This window comes from Phodopus roborovskii, unplaced genomic scaffold (assembly GCF_943737965.1).
Source record: "Phodopus roborovskii unplaced genomic scaffold, PHOROB, whole genome shotgun sequence".
In the NCBI taxonomy this organism is placed as follows: domain Eukaryota; kingdom Metazoa; phylum Chordata; class Mammalia; order Rodentia; family Cricetidae; genus Phodopus; species Phodopus roborovskii.
The window spans coordinates 30,095,902-30,113,746 of NW_026126558.1; the positions used below are offsets into that span (position 1 = coordinate 30,095,902).

Below are 17,845 nucleotides of genomic sequence, written 5' to 3' on the forward strand. Positions count from 1 at the left end.
TGAGTAAGAGTTGGAAGATATTCTGAGGAGTTTGCATATAGGTACAGAAGTAGGACACCCAGCCAGTGTAGAAGACTAGGAACATGGAGTGACCTTCTAAGGGACTCACAGGTGGAGTGACTTGTCAGAAAGGAAGAATAAAGACCTCAAAACCATTGTCTCTTTGTTAACAATCATGTTTAAGCCTCATCTTGTAGACAATGTGGTCTCACTGAATGATATGAAGGAGAGGGAAATGCTATATTTTATTTTTCCAGACACATAAATTTGACAGAATGTGTCAATAATGCAATAAAATTTACAGCTGATGGAAAGAGAACAAGGGAAATAGTTCAAGGTACAATTGAAAAACCTGTCCAGTTGGCATGGTAGAAACAAGAGATTGGGAGAAAAGGAGACATAAAGAGAATTTTTGACACTGTTTGGGTTCATGTGTTGATGAAGATGTGAAAATGGACCTTCAAAATGGACAGCAAACATGGTGTACTGGGGTAGTATTTTTTTTTTTTAGACAACTGCATTACCAAGAGAAGATGTGAAGACAGTGTGTCTGTGTATTAGTTTACAGAACTCGGGGGATGTTCAGTAGAAACAAGTGTCTAGCCTTCTGGCAATGTCACAGCTAGAAATATGATTTGGAATAAATCACTACAAAGTACTAAATCAATTGTTTACTAATTTTGAGAAGAAAACATAAATATCACAAATAAACAAAGGCACATGCTACAAAGTCAAGGTTAAAAGACAACGCCAAGAACATGGTCTACTGTGGTAATTTTTTTATGGTCTAAAAAATAAAGCTTGCCTGAAGATCAAAGTACAAAGTTAGCCAAACTAGTTAGAAATAGGTTCTAGGCACCTTTAATCCCAACAGCCACAATAATCAGCCACACAGACCAGGCAGTTGTGGCACACAACTTTAATTCCAGCACTCTGGAGACAGAGGCTGAGGGATCTCTATTCATTCAAGGCTATGCTGGGCTATATGAAACTGATCCAGTGTAAAAGAGAAACAGAGTTCGCACAAAAGTGATCCCAGCACTTCGTTGGGATCACATGCCTTTAATACCAGCACTAGGGTGATGGAAGTATGCATGATATGTCTCGGCATACAGAGGATTCTTAGAGATGGGGCAGTCTGAGGATTCATAAAGAGGGAAGCAGTCTGAGGAGGCAGTATGAAGAAAGGATCACATGTTTGTTCTGAGCATTGGTAGAGGTAAGAATTCTGGTCCTTCAGCTTTCACTCTCTGATAGCTGACTCTGAGTTTTTATTATTAAGGCCAAAGAGAATTCATACAACAGTCTATTAATCAAATTTATGGTCACATGTTTTTCAATGGCAATGGGAATTTGTTAGACAATTTAGGAACAGGAGATTTCTCCAAATATTCCCAATATTTGGCTTTCTGATGAAAGATTCAGAGAAGAGAGGTGGGATGCTTCTGAGAACAGATGGAGAAAATGAATAGAGGTGTCTTCAAAGTGCTCACCTAAAGCTGAAAAGCTGAAAGGGAGTGGAGAGCTAGATACCATGCTCTGCAAGAGGCTGCCTTTTTCCTCTATACAGGTCATGATCTAGTTCTGAAAACACTTTGAGATTTCCTGTACATCTTACAAGCCTCAGATCTCAGGGAAGTTCAATTCCCAGGAAAACAAGCAGCATCAGTTGTCTTTTAGAAGTCCCTCACAGAAGTTGAACCATTTGACTATGCTTGAATAAAAGTTCCATGTCTCATACCTACTTGAGAGCCACAAATCAATATGATCATAATGCTTTATATTTTGTTCACTTGCTAGCTTTTATTTGCTGTTACAGTTTAACTTGGGGAAGTAGAATTCTATGATAGACTTGAACCAAAGTTATGGCAGGTAACATAAATATTTAAGGGACACTTGGCTACATGGTAATCTCATTTCATGATAGTAATGTGTTTTTTTCTAATATCTGACTTAAGCAATGTTGTGGTCACATTTTTATTTTAAATCGAGGAACCTGAGTTGTAGAAAATAGTGTACTTCTTCTCACCAATACAATTTGTTCGACTAATCTACAGAGCATACATTCTAAAGATCAAACTTTAAAACCTCCAATGTGTTCTTTCTTAGATGCTAAAAAAGTTGCTCAGTGGGTTCTTGAAAGATGGCATTGAAGTTAAGAGTGTTGGCGGCTTTTGTGTAGAACATAGTTTCAGTTAGAAGAATCCACATTGTGCTTTATAACGAACTGTAACTGCAATTCCAGAACATCCAGTTGCATCTTATCTCCTTTTACATACTTGAGTACTAAATACACAGATACGTGAAATAAAAATAAATAATTTTAAATAAAAGTTTCTAAATGAATGCTGATTTCCTGAACAAATGATTGGCTCTATCATTACATCTTGTTTTATTCATTTTTATCCTAATAAGAAATTCAGTTGGCTCCAGTATCTAATCTGATATTTTACAGAGTCCTTAGCCTCATTTAGAAACTGTACTTACAAATTAATCTTTGTTAAATGTGCTTTACACTTGTCAGAAGAGACTTCTGCTACAGTGTACAGTTTTTCAAGTTCTCTTATGTCTTTCTCACATCTATAAAATATTACAGACAATAATTTACAAAATGAATATTTTATTTGAAATCTTATTAAAACTGCTTCTTCTTCAATTCTACCTCCACAAAAGAAAACTATAAGCTAGTAGGAATGACTGCCTGTTGAGTTGTATGGCTATAGAAATCTATAATAACTCTCTTGTTCTTACCCCACACATTCCTTCTGTGTAGTACACTGTACCTGTATTTTATTCTTACAATGCAAAATCCTATTAAAGTCAATGGTGCATGTATCTGTTTCATTTTATTGTAACTTTGTATAATAAAAATAAAATATAGTGAGGAGAATGCATAATGAATTGTCTGTGCAAACTGTTTAAAGTACAATTAAACAACCTAGGAAGTGAGAAATTACCTTCAAACAGAGAATGTACCCACAAATAGATTAGTGGCCATTTAGGGTATGACCCAAATTAATACAACTGATGAATATATTCTTAGTCCACAGAGCATCATAATACCTACAGGGATTATTAATAATGTTCCTTTGTAGAAAAAGAACATAAAAAACTCACTTTTTATAGTTTCTCAATATTGCTACTTTGCATTAGATGTGACATGAACTATAGAATAAGTGTTATAAGTTAAGTTTAACTTTTAAATATCTTTCTCCTTTAAATCACAATACCAATGCAGAATTAGCAAATTACCAAGAATATTTGTTCATTTTAAGGGTAATTTCCAACCAAGAGTTACCAACTGTGCTATTCCTCTGAGTACTCAGAAGAGACTATATTAATAGTCAAATGTTATTGTTAGACTCTTAATGTTAATGAATGGATGTATCCTCATGAAAGGAAATGTGATATACAAGAAAAGGGGATATGATTTTATATGTAAATCAAAACAAATATATGTGATTTATAATTGAATACTAGCATCAGTGCTGAATGACTTCATTAAAAATGTAGTTTAATGTTTCTTAATTTGTTAAGAAAAATAATGCAGTTCTAATGAGTTATTCTAGTTTATGATTTTCCAAAGGAAAAATATTTTTTTTAGCTAATGTGTTACCAAACTTTGCCCCATTTAAATTCTGTTTGCCAATCTGTATATTTCTTCATCAGTAAGGGATTTCGTCTAGCACTACTGTTCATTAAAAGAAGTGGAGTCTGTGAGGTCATTTTTATGATGGATGTACTTGTACAATCTCTCACCACTGAGCATCATCACATACAAATGTGAATTTGTGGTGTTTTGTGTCTGTGTGTATGTGTGTGTATGTGTATGCTACAAGAAATGAATGTAAAGTTATTTGGTTTGTAATGGGACCCCAATAAATAGTACTTATCTTTCTTGTTTATCTATTTTATAACACTCAATGACACAGTAAGTTTGCTAACTTTTAGAATGACACATGTACCTTTTAATCTATATTGTATGACTACACATAGTAGCTTCAGGCAATTAACAACTTCTTGACAGTACATGTTAGTTCTTGTTTGGTTTTTAATTCTACAATCCGGATCACATTTTTTCTTAATCCCACTATATATGGTGCATTTTTAAAACTGCAAATGGTATACACTACCATATTCTCAATAATATGTCACTGGAGTGTGATCCTTCATTTGTCTAAGTGTAACGAAATCAGATAATATGGGAAAAGTACAAATAAAATCTATGGATCTGAAGATATTCCATTCTGGTCATCACTGTGTTCTGTTGATATATGTGTCTGGTAATGTATATGTGTCAGAATAAGTGAAGCAGGAATGAGTATGTATGGTATATCATGACAACTTATATGTCAGTCTTCCTTCTCTCCTTTCACAGAACATATTATAAAGGAACTCATTACTCAAGTAAGTTTTAATGATTTTGCCCAGCACAGAAGAGAAAATTGACATTCATTTTCCTGTTTCAAAAGTTGCTATAAGGCTAGAGTAATCAAGAAAGCACAATGCTGTAACATAAACAGACCAGTACATCCAGGAAGCAGAATTGGAATTCAGAATAAATCTTTACACTGGTGGTAGATTGACAATATCTCTTTTCTTTTTTTAATATTTTTTTTTAAATTTAAATTTGAAACAAGGTCCTTTTACATTTCAATCCCAGTTCCCTTACCCACCCATTCTCCTCCAGTATCACCCCCCATCAAATCCAAGCCCATCCCTTTTCAGCTCCCCAGTGAATGTGAGGCCTTCCATGGGGAGTCTTCAAAGTCTGTCATATCATTTGGGGCCTAGGCCCTCCCCCATGGATCTAAGCTGAGAAAATATCCCACTATGTGAGATGGGCTCCCAAAGTCTATTCATATACAATAATCTTTTCAAAATTATGCCAAGGATCATATATACCTATACACAAATGAATAGGGCTCTCCTATATTGAAAAACATGAATTCAAACTAGATTACTACCATAAAAATAAAAGTTGATATTTTAAAATTACTAATATAAATCATAGATGTTACCTTAACTACCATGGTTGGTTAAGGCATTCTGAGATATGACAATAAAACCATGAGAATGAAAACAATTGGAAACCTGGACACTATCATAAATAAAATGGTTATTCTTCAAAAATATAAAATATACAATGATGGATAGCAAAATGACTTAGAGGCACTTGTTATTAAGCCTCACGTCCTTAGTTCAATTGGCCAGGCCTAGACAGTGGTGGAAAGAATAGGCTTCAATATGGATGCATGTGCACACATAATTAAATGTTTAAAAGTTGCCTTGAAAAACAGAGAAAGAATATTTGAAGCTTGTATATCTGATACTATTTACATATTCAACCAGCAACAGAGAACTTTTGTAATTCAGTAGCAAATGATAGCATGAAACGGAGAAGTGAGAAAAATATGAGGATAGACATTTCTCCAGAGAAAAGGTATAAATTCCACCAAGGAAAAACTAGCATATTAAACAATGCATTTTGAATTAAAAGTTTGTCTATATGTCCATCACTTAGTCATTACAAATGCCAACTGAAACTCAAAAATATTTCATAATCTCTTGATGTGAGATGTCATTCTGTAAATATGTTTCTTGTACTGGTTAATTAATAAAACACTGTTGGCCAATAGGAAAGCAAGATAGGCAGGGCTAGGAGATGAGGAGGAGAGAGGACGTAGTAGGAATGAGAGTCAAGATGGAGAACGGAGAGAGAAGAATGCCACCACCTCTCTCCTGTAAGATAAGACCACGTGGAAGTACTGAAATTGATAGACATGGGTTAATAATTAAGACAGATCTAGCAGATAAGAAACATTAGAAACAGGCCAGCAACTTTATATCAAATACAGAGTCTCTGTGTATTATTTGGAGCTGGTGTGGCTGTGGGACCTGACCGGCAGGGGAATAACCTACTCATAACAATCTCTACTCTGACTACAATCAAATGATGGAAATGATCAAGACTCAAAATAATTGGACTCTTCATAGATGGCTGGAAAGAAAGTATTCAAATGAAGCTATTGTGCATCATGGTTTAACACATCCCTCCAAGAAGTTATTATTTAATTATACTCATATAATCTGTTATTTCAACATTTAAGTATATAATTAAAACACTTTAAAATATGTTCAAATAAAAATTGTTCATAAATGGTCACAGCAACGTTTTTCACAGAAGGATAAGCCCCAATGCCAATAAACTGATGAAGGGGTTAAGGGAGATGCCATAGTAGCACCCATGTACTTGTTAATGGTCAGTGGAATGTGATACTTTTTCTCTTTAAACTCATAGAAAGCAGTTACTATGGTAAAACAATGCAGATAAAATCTACAGAACTGAAAATGAGTCTGTGCAGCTATTATTTAGCCAAAGAAAAGAATAAGACACTGATACAGAGAAACAAAGATTAAATCATAAATATAGTAACTAAGATAAGCAAACCATAAAGCCACTTATTACATGATTTCATTTATATTAAATATCAAAAGCAAGTAAACCTATCAAACCAATAAGCAGATTAATGGTTGCTTGGGCTGGGAGGAATAAAAAAGACATGAACAAGAAAGAGAAACACAAAGCAATACACACACTTCACTCTCTGGAAGAGACACACAAGAGTATCCTTACTTTAGACACCAGCTATAAATTTTCTGGTTCTCCAGAGCATCATCACTTTTTATTTGTGGAGGACAAAAATCAAAGGTCCCTCTAACAACCCTCAGATTCTCTGCTTTGCTAAAGCAGGTCCCAGAACTATGGGAAGTATCATCCTTAGGATCATAGCTTTTCTGCAACAACGGAATACAAATGGGAATGGTGCTGGCAATTTTTTAAGTTAACTTGAAAAAAAGCTACAGTAATCTGAGAGAGAGAACCTCACTTGACAAAAATTTTCCTTAAGATCAGAGGGTAGGCTAGTTATAGAGCGTATCTTTAATTAGTGATGAATGTGAGAAGGTCTATCCCATTGTTGGTCCTGGATGTTATCAGAAAGCAACTTGAGCAAGTTCTGAGGAAACCAGTAAGCACAGTTCCTCCATGGCCTCTGTATCACCTCCTTTGTCCAGTTTCTGTCCTCTCTCAGTTTCAGCCTTGATTATTTTTAGTAATATCCTTTCTTTCCCAACTTGTTTTTGGTCATGGTGTTTCCTCATAGCAGTAAAATCTCTGAATAAAACAAGCATCACCTGAAAAGAGAGGCATATAAGTCTGGGGATGAATCAAAATGCCAAGGTGTTTGCTACCTATTTCAATAAATTCCTGGAAGTTTATCATTTCCTAGCTACAACACAGAACAAAACTCAAACAGAGTATCACAAAGATGGAAGTTCATTCAAGACTTTAGTGCCCAAGGACTTTTTTTCGTTGCTTGATCAAATATAATCCTCATGAATAAACTTTAGTCTCTAGACATTCATGATATTATCAGTTACTACATTCTGCCTCTGTTACTTTGAATCTAAACCTAATATTGGACATCCTCAACTTCCAAGGTACATCATATTGTACAGTCCAGTGGCTCATGTGTCAAACCAAAACTACTTTTATCAGCCAGTTTATTGCAAAAACTTATAACTCACTTCCAAGGAGCTGAAGGCTTTTGTTTTCTTAAGTATTTAAACTTCTGTGATCAACAGTGTACAAAATATTTTTGGTTCTCAACTCTCCAGATGAAAATATAGTTTTATTTCTACATACATATTTTTTTTTTTGCCAAGCTGTGACTGTTTATTAACTGACCAGATTACAAAAATACCACAGGCACCTTAGTTCATCCGTCTAATAAGCCTGTTTATCTGGTCTTCCCTGTTGCCAGCATCGCCACCTTCCACAAAGTGAGTGGTCTTTTTCTTCATCCCGCCCCGTGGAGAAGACAGTTTGAAGGGCCACAGGAAGTTGTTGGCTTCCTTGAAGCGTTTCCCCACTGTGTAGATCTCATGGATCAGATCCTCCATGCAGATAATGCTGTATTTACCAAGAGATCGAGCAATCAAGGAATTGTCCGTCAAGGCAATTCTCTTCTTATTGATTTTGCCATAGCCACGCTTGTAGATGAGCTCGTTTACTGACTTCAGGTTGGGGTACCCCCATGCATTGTATGGTTCCATGATCCTCAGCATGTTAATCGAAGCCTTGTTGAGCTTAACAAAAGTGCCATTGAAGATCTGACGAAGACGAGCAGCTGCAACACCTTGCGGACCTTTGGGCTCACACCATTGATACCTCGGATTCGGATGACAAATGCCAGCTTGGGTTCTGCAGGCACGTACAAGTTTCCGGCTTTCCTTGCCATCCTAGCCATGCGAATCTCCATCAGGTACATCTGCTTGTATTCCTTGTGATAATGCTTTGCCTTTTCATAGATGAGCTTCCTCCGTGCCTTCCTTCCGGAGCGTTTTCAGTGCAAACTTTTTCTGGAAGCGCTTCACCTTCAGCTCCACGAAATTCCTTTGCTTTTTCTTAAGGGTCTCTGGCACAGCAGGTACCTTCTTTTTCTTCTCTGGCGCGGCCTCCATGGCTCCTTCCAGTCGGGGGGAAAAAAAAGGAGAGAGGAACCTACATACATAAATTTGATAATTTATTTTCTAAATGCCTTCCTTCAAGAGCTGAGTAATAGTTCTCATTAAAAAAGTTAAAAGCATATACAAAATAGAGACATAACATTAAGAAGCTCAAAGCCTTCCTGTACAACATGGAGAATTCCAGGTCAGCCAGGTCTACAGTGTAAGGTCCTGTTTCATAACAACAAACATCTAAATAAAAAGAAAACAAAATCAACAACAAATCACTATGCAAATTATTGTTTCTTATGTGAGGAGCACATCTAAAGAAGACCCTGAAAGGTGACAAGGATCAATGATTTTGAAAGCTGGCAAAGTTGTGATCCACATATAGAAGATAAGACCTTGAATGAAAAGTGCAGTAATAGAGCAATGACCAATGCTGAAAATATGAAGTCCCATGCTAGACAGAAATGGGAGAAGGAAAGGGGAATACTGTAATATAATATAGTTTTAAAAGGACACAAACTACTCAAAACATAAATCTAGGAAACTACTTGTTAATAAATACAAATATAAGAATCAGAAACAGTCTCTTTATGCTTCTGCAAATATGACAATAAACAAAAATCAAGTTACCACTGGGGGGAAAAAGGAGGTGAGAACTCCTAACTAGTACATCACCTTTGTCGTGTGTGTATAGTGTATGAGAGAGATGGGATACCCAGGTTATTAGAGTCTTCCATGATATCCCAATGACAGGTATCAGCATGACATTGGGAAACACACCAGCTGTAATTGTTGTCTCAATAATTTTATAAATTAGAATTAAGAAAATTTCACTCTCACATGCCAGTGTAAAATTAAGTAAGATAATTTATAAAATACCTACATGGAAAGGATATAATGCCAATCTACATCTATCAGTTTATATCAATGTTGATGTAGATTGTCATTAACATTAGTAAAAATGAATAGAGTAATTTCCTTACCAAGGGTGTGGTAATCAAGGAAACTTGAAGAACGCAATGAATAATGTTATTAAAGAAATTTGTTTAAGTGTTATACATACAAGAGAGAGAAAGAGCTGAAGAGAGAGGGAGAGAGAGATTTCAAATTAAAACAATTGGACATGAGTAATAACTACTATTTTTCATGAAATGTGTGAGTTTATAGCATGGTAGCAGGAAGTAGAGAAATTAGCAAATACGGAAGTTGTTTTCATAGGTCTTCCTTTGGACTCTTCTGTACAAATGTTAGTTAATAAATCACAGAATTCAGAGGAGTTTACAGTAAATTAAGTCAACACAGCACTTAGTAAATAAAGCCAACCAAAGCCAGACTTGTTTCATAACTTTCACTGTTAGATACTTCATTACAATGAAGTATAGTGAATGAAGGTTTAATTATGTTCAGAAGAAAATTTTAATCAAGACAAGAGCTCCATAAAATGTACTAATCTGACAGCCGATGACATAAGCAATTAACTATTCAGTACAACAGTTAGTGTTTCAGGTGAAATCATTTTATCGCCAAATAAAAGGTGGCATTATGACCTATTTATTCTACCCATACTATGTGTCTCAAAAGACATAACTAAAAATTAATTCATGTTAATTCCAACGTCACCTTGTTAAATTTTAGTATGTCTTAGCATTGTTAAAAATGAGACATGGGAAAGGTTGATAAGGAATTTAAATATGAATATATAATTAAGCTTAATCACTAAAGGAGGACAATATTTGCATCCTTAGTGATGTAACAATGTCAGTGATGATGCTGAGAGGTGGCCTTGTACTCAATGAATGATGACTGAGTACCTCGTTAGAGTTGGAGAAAGTCTCATTGTAAAGTAATGAAAAGCACACTACCATTGAATTTTGTTATTTTAAAGCAATCCAAACTAACACCTACTCATAAATCAGAGCCATTGAAGTTTGATAATAAAAGCTCTTTATGCAATTGTTAGAGTTATTCTTTAAAATGATAACTGAATAGGTCTTTTTAGTAAGGGACCTTACCAAAGAAAAAGAAGGGAAGAACATAGGGAAAGAGAAAGATATGAAACTGAGATGGGGGGAGGGAAGGGGAGATGTCGAAAGTAACAGTAACTAGAACTTACTTATTTACCTATAAACTTTCACAGAATTAAACAAAACTGTGCTTTCTATGACCCAGATCTGTGAATGTTGTTGAAGACATATACACAAACACACATAAACTCCTGAGAGGTAGCAGCTATTATTAATTTTACATGTTTATTATTAATTTAATTTTGGGGGAGCATAAAGGGAATTCTCTATACAGTTGTATTTGCTTAAGGATATACATTTGAAGCTGTAACAGTAAGTTTCAGACTCCAGTAAACACTCATCCATTCTTTGCCACAACTTTCTTTACTTTAGAAAGACTGACAACAAAATCTAAATAAAGCCAATGAAGCAAACATGTTTCCTCAGATGCTGGTGATCAGGAGTAAGTAGAACAGGAGAGGGTGCCCAAAGGAGTGGGAACTACTGACCTTCATGTCTATTGGACATAATGACTTCACTGACTGTACTACAATATACCTTCAACAGGAGAATTACTGAAATGCCAACCACAGACTGTTGCTCCTAGCTCTGTTCTCTAGTGAAAATATCCAAGATGATGTTGGTCTTTGGAATGGAGCCCAAGTGGTTCATGCATAAAGATCAGCAAGTAGCGAGAACATGATCAGCCATCAGAATGAAGACTCAGCCTGTGTTGTTGTCAATATTGCAGCCCCACCAAAGGAGTTCTTACTTTACAGTTTCATCCACGTTATAAATTATATACATGTCTACTTCTCTGACGATGTGTTTTCTGAGTCAAATTTACTCTACCTGCTGAAATAAAAGTGGCAGTTCTGTGTCTATGTAAAGACAATACCACTGAAGAACATCTCTTGAATTTGAGACCATCTTTATCTATGCAGTTGAAAAATTGAAAGCCAAAACCATGCCCTAAGTACATAGTGCCTCTGTCATTGCCTCCTTCCATATCTTCTTGTGCCTTTTTTTCTACCTATATCCAGGATGTTCTTACACGTAGTGTCAGTTTTATCAACCACACTGCTCTGCCCATGAAAAACCCTCATATACTTTCATTATCTTAGTAGACACTTACAGTCAAGTAAATTATAGTTGAATATGTGAAATAATAGGAGTTAGTCTTTCTGTTGTTTCATTTGTTTTGTGTCTATGATCTTTAGAACGCAAATTCAGTTTAAAAACAAATATATGATGTTCTCTACTGACATTTTATATTTAGAACAACAGGGTCATTGTATGTTAAGGATTATATTAATGAAAAAGCTGCTGTCAGAGCCATTGTCAGCATCTTTATTCATTCCACTCCTAGCTTCAACAAGGATTAAGAGAATAGCGGATGGTGCCAAGTTGTAGGAAACACTTTCCCCCAGTTGCAGCCTTCATCTCTTTCATTCTCAGCCTCTTTGGCAGCCTTCTTCACCAGCTGTGCTGGCACTAATGAAGGAACCTATCAAATCCATGGAGCTGATGAGCTTTTAAACCTCTCCATTAGAGTAGTTAACATTTGCTTTCTAGTCACTTACCTGTCTCTGAAGCTTGTGAATGAACCTAGCTCATCCTCCAATCAAGACCCTTGGGAGAATTCCAGACTGGAAGATTATTTTTTCTGTTATGCAAATTGATTTATAAACCTTGGGGATGTTTCCTTACTCACTGGGAGCAGAAAATAGGAGTTCAGGAAATGCTTGAGGACATAAGATAACATGTCATTGAGAATGAGGGTTTCATATATCAGACACAAAAAGAGCCAAATAAAATATTTATAGTATTTGTATTAAAAATGATGGGCAAGAACACAGCTATAGAGCTATATTTTTTCACCTTTCATGCATTCAGGATCTAACAGGACAGAGGCATTCAAATCAAAATCGGACATCCATAAATATGCATACATACATACATACGTGTGTGTGTGTTTGTGTGTGTGTGCGATTTTATGTTTCTTTAAATATCATTGGACACATTTCTGTTGTGAAAATTTCAAATGATAAATAGATAAATAAGGAGTAAGAAATCTACTAATCCTTTACCCAGGCCCTCCATTGCCCACTGCCTAGGAGTACTATTGGTAAGCTAGAGTTAATCATCCTTTTAATACAGGGAAGGGACACCTAGGGGTATGTAGAGTACTTTGGAGATACAAATGAGATATCTAAAATTCTCTTTGGATAAATTCATTCAAATGTACTAGTTGTAGGCTCTGAACTAGAATTAGCACATTGGAGACTACAAAAAATCATGGGAATAGAGATTGAATCCCATCTTGTCCATTATGTTAGCCTTAAGTTAAACAAAGTAATGAGTATTTTTTAAGATTTATTTTTATTTTTGTATATGTGTATGCAACTGCAGGAACATGCAGCTGCCCATGGAGGACAGAAGAAGGTGTCACATCCCTGAATTTGCATGATTCCTGTTAACATGATGAGATTTATAATCACAAAAAAAAGTAAAATGAAATAAAAAAAAACCCTCTGGGCATGTCTGTGAGTGATTATTTTAATTATGTCAATTGAAGTAGGATTATAGTAGGAAAATCTGCTCTAATTTGGGATGTCATCTTTCCATTGGCTGAAGTATAATATTGAATGAAAACCAGAAAGAGTTGATAGATAAGTATTTATTACTTTCTCTTTCTCAACTACAGAGTCAGAGTGACCAGGCAGTACACTCTGACATGCCTTTCTGTCTTGATCAAAGTCATTCTTTCAAACTGAAAAGCCATTCCTTGTTTAAGTTGCCATTTCTTGATATTTTGTCACAGTAATGAGATAAGTAACTAACACAGGTAGGCAATCGGACCTTGGAACACTGGGAGGGTATTGATTATGACCTCCTCCCTCATAACCATCTCTAGCTCAAATTCCTATATCTCTGGGACACATTAATTGTAATGAAGGGAAAACTAACATAATGAATCATCCTTATAAATTGAAGCACCCTGTGAAAATAGGGAGGAAACCTCAGGAATGTCAATTTTTAAGGCTAGAAATTCATGTGGAAGAAGGGAGTCACGTGGGCTTTGCTGAGTTCCTTTAGGATTGCTAAGCCATACCTGTTGAATAACTTTATTATTTATACTTCTTTATTTTTTAATCTATGCTGTTAGATTACTTATGTTTAAAAGAATGATATCTGAGTTCTAGATCTGGTGTTAGGTGAGAACATTACATTTTAATCTGCCCAAAAGATTACAAAGTCATACTATTGTCTCCTCCCTGAAGAATACATTCAAATGGGTCACTCTTCCAAATAAGAAAACACTTGTGATGATGAATTGTGATTGTTAACTTGATTGGATCTGGAGTCATAGTCACTGTGATGGGGTGATGAAAGTACTTGCTGGAAATAATAATGAGTCAAATTCGTCCACCAAGTGGGAGCCCATCTAGTAGAAGGCAAGATATAAAGATTTAATAGGAAAAATAGTGATCCCTACTAGCCTGCCTTCAGTTCTTGAAAGACTTTTTCACTATCTCAATTTTTGCTGCAACTGCTGTTTTTCACTGATAGCAGACTCCAACTTATTCAGGGGACTATGAGGACTGCAAACCAGTGACTCTTTGAGAACTTTCCAGACCTTCAGTACCAAATTGGGACTGGAGAGGCATTCAACTTTCTTGACTGAGAAGTTAATGGTCTCTTAGCTTTATGAGTGTTTATACAGCCATTGTTGGAATACCCAGCCTCAATCATTTAAGCCAATCTGTAACACATACACACACGCACACGCACACACACACACGCAGAGAGAGAGAGAGAGAGAGAGAGAGAGAGAGAGAGAAACAGAGAAACAGAGAGAGACAAACAGAGACAGAAACAGAGACAGACACACAGAGAAAGTCTATTTGTTCTATTGTTTCTGTTCCAGTAGAAATGCCTAACAAATATACTACTCACAGAGAGTTGTTGCTTCCAGCAATTTCAAGAAATCTGATAGTGTCAAGACACATATAGAACATCAAAAGTAGAAATACATTCTTCATGACATGCATTTAGACAATGTACACACCCAAAATCATTCCCCTAATTATTAAGTTTCTTACACATTGTTGCTGCTAAGGCAGACTTTCTGAGTTCAAATGCTTCCTTTCCATTTGTTCTTGCTTTCTTTTTTTAGTCTAAACCAGCATGCCATGACATGTGGCAGTCTGTTGTGGTTCTGTCTATCTGTTCTTCTTCCTCTTAGGACCACTTCTATCCACATGTGTACTCACTGATGTCCATTGTTGAGTTTGCCTTCCTTCTCAGCTTCCTAACATAGAAAGCTTGACTACATCTCCCCTATACCCAGCAGCTGCCTGGTGTGCCCTGTTGATCTTTGTCCCAAATTCCAACAAAATTGGCCTTTTGGTTTTCTTCCAGGTCAATTTATTAAACTCTGTATTAAGCTAAAAATCGCCAATAACACAGGAGTGATTCAGTTGAAGCCAGGATTCTCAGAGCATAGATGGAAACTTCTGGAAAAGTTAGAATAAAGCAAGGTTATCTATAACTATGTAATGAAAGGGCTTATTTGGCATAGGTAAAAATAAGAGACTTTTTATATAAAAAGCACAATTATAAAGTTAAGTATTGAGAGGAGAAAGAGTAATATCAAAGAATAGGACAATATTACATAACAGAGGCAATAAATAGAGGTGGTCTAAATTTTGGAGTGTGTTTTTTAACATTTCCATTTTCTGTGCAATAGCCAGGAGGATCCTTCACAAGTTAAAGTGTAAGAAAGGAGAATTACAATAACAGATTTCAGAACAGACTCATTCCACTTTTTGTGATTATATAGAGTTTCGCATATGTGTCATGGTAACATGTTCATTGAGGGAAAGAGTGATTTGGAAAGACTTTGAATAGACCACTATAATGAAAAATAGGGGGTTACATTCATTCTGCAGTTCTAATTTACTGCATATCTTTTCAGATGGCCTTGCTCTCAAACAATTCTGTGATTTCATATAACTCATGACATCATGTTTCTGTAGACTTTGGTCCACAACGAGTTAGCTTTAGTTTGTAGGATTCTTCTGGAATCGAAAAAGAAGAATTACTCAGTGCATTTATATTTTGTAAGTGGCACAAAGAAGAACATGGGTATGTGAATTTCTTATTGAAAATCATATCCCTAGTACACAAATGGATTTTGGGACCCAAGCCACATTGATGGAAACTACCTCAGCCTAGACATATGGGGGACAAACTTTGAAGACTCCTCATGAAAGGCCTCACCCTCTCTGGGGAGCAGAAACAGGATGGGATGGGGATTGGTGGGGGAACAGGGGAGGATGAGAGGGTGTGGGAATTGGGGTTGACATGTAAAACAAGTTTGTTTTAAATTAAAAAAAATTATCCAAAAAATAAATAAAAGCAAATCATATTCTGTCCTTTTCTTGTACATGTCCCTAAATTAATAAGGAAACACTAAAGAAAACTCAACCCAATCAAGGATGAGCTAAAGAGAACAATACACAGGCTCTGAGCCTAGGAATTGCTGGTGCAAGTTATCCAAAGCAGATTCTCCTAGTGTTACAATAATTTTTCATGACAATCAAAATTCACTTAGGAGTGCTCTGGTAACTATATGTCATTATTATAGACACTTTATTGAACAGAGAGTTATGGATAAGAATTAATTGTACTTGACTGTGATTTTATATTAAAAGATCTCAAATACAAGGCACTAAGTAACTATATCAGTTACAGTCCCAATTATCATCTTTAATTTGTAGAGGAGGAAACCTATGTTTGAAGACTGTGCTCATGTCCTCTAACTCTTTGCTAGTGGCAGTGTAGTTTGTGATTTTCTTGAGTTTTGATTGGTTTCGATTTGTATCGACAATAGTCTTTGTCACATAACACTTCACGTTTTATGTACATTTATTATAAAACATTAATAATTGGTAAACTTTGGTTATAACCACAAGAATATTTATAAAATAAATTATTCTTTACCTAATTTATGAAGCTGGGGTTGACCCTCTAAAATCTCACAACAGCAAATACATTCTTTGGTGAATTATGTGGCCACTGAAAGCTCTCACCTTAATTACCAACTATGCATTTTCCCTATAATTCTGTGCTCAGTGAAAACTTGGGAACCTAAGAAGCAGTGTGTTAGGTCAGGAAGTCCTTGTATCAAGAAGTGAGCTTAAGTTGGACTACAGACAGAATGCTGGCTATTAAATAAAAGCCAGCATTCCTCAAGATCTCAAGCCTCACTCAAGCACCCTGGCCCTCCTCAAGGCATCCCATCCAGCTACTTTTGCTACTGTCTGGAAATCTTCTTACCATCTTATTTTCTGCTTTCGTTATTTCCTATGTGTTGCTATCAATATTATTCTCTTGGTCTCTCCGACATCCCTAGCCCTGCCCATGTCTGGCCTCCTATTTTTCTCTCTCGACAATGGATGTGCCTCTAAATGTTCTCTATATCTTATTCACAATCAAAACTTTCCCTGCAATGGTGATGGAGAAGCCATTTCAGGAGTTTCTTTACTGGGCCTCCTTATTACAGATAGAAAGATGGGAAATTATATGGTCACGAGGAAGGAAAAGAGCCACTCACTGGTCAAGAACCAGGAATTTCACCACAAATACCATGCATACAGGGATTAAGCTCAATTTTCTGAGATACTCCAGATTAGAGAGTTAAAGCCACTGACAAGTAATGCTTGAGATCAAAGCATACACCTTCAACCCTGTGATGTTTAATTTTTAACTTTATCAGCGGGCTTTTTGTGCCATAAAATCTTGAGAGCTGCCCTTAAACAGCCACTTGACTATCTCTTTGCTATAGAAAATTCTGAGAAACAAGGTGAGAGCAATCAGGCATTTACACTGGCCTACCCTCAGGGACCTAGCAGGACATATCATCAACAGCAGTCAAGATGTAACACTGTGACTAAAGATGCCACTGAGTGACTAAAGCTGCCATTGAGTGGAGCACTTTCCTGTGCACATACCCTAAACCCTCTTATAAAGCAAGCCCTTCCTGTCCCATTGTCTCTTCATTTCACTCTTTCTTAGGGACGGTCTCTACAGCACCCCTCCCAACAAACCTCTCACATGATCTCTCTCTCTTTTTTTTTTTTTTTTTTTTTTTTTTGGTGTGAATTTGTGGTGGCCCTTGTCACCAACCCACCGAGGTTACATTCTGCTTCAGTTAAATGATTACATCAGGGATATAGATCACTGGAAGAGTGCTTGCCTAAAAAGGAATATGATATGATTTAAGAAAAGAGAAGTATGTAAGCTAACTTAACTTA

The 17,845-nt window shown here is 36.0% G+C and overlaps 1 pseudogene; it reads right to left on the reverse strand.

Moving 5' to 3' along the window:
* Window positions 1-7,717: 7,717 nt before the first annotated feature.
* LOC127234455 (60S ribosomal protein L7-like) overlaps window positions 7,718-17,845 on the reverse strand; it is a 105,278-nt pseudogene continuing 95,150 nt past the window's right edge.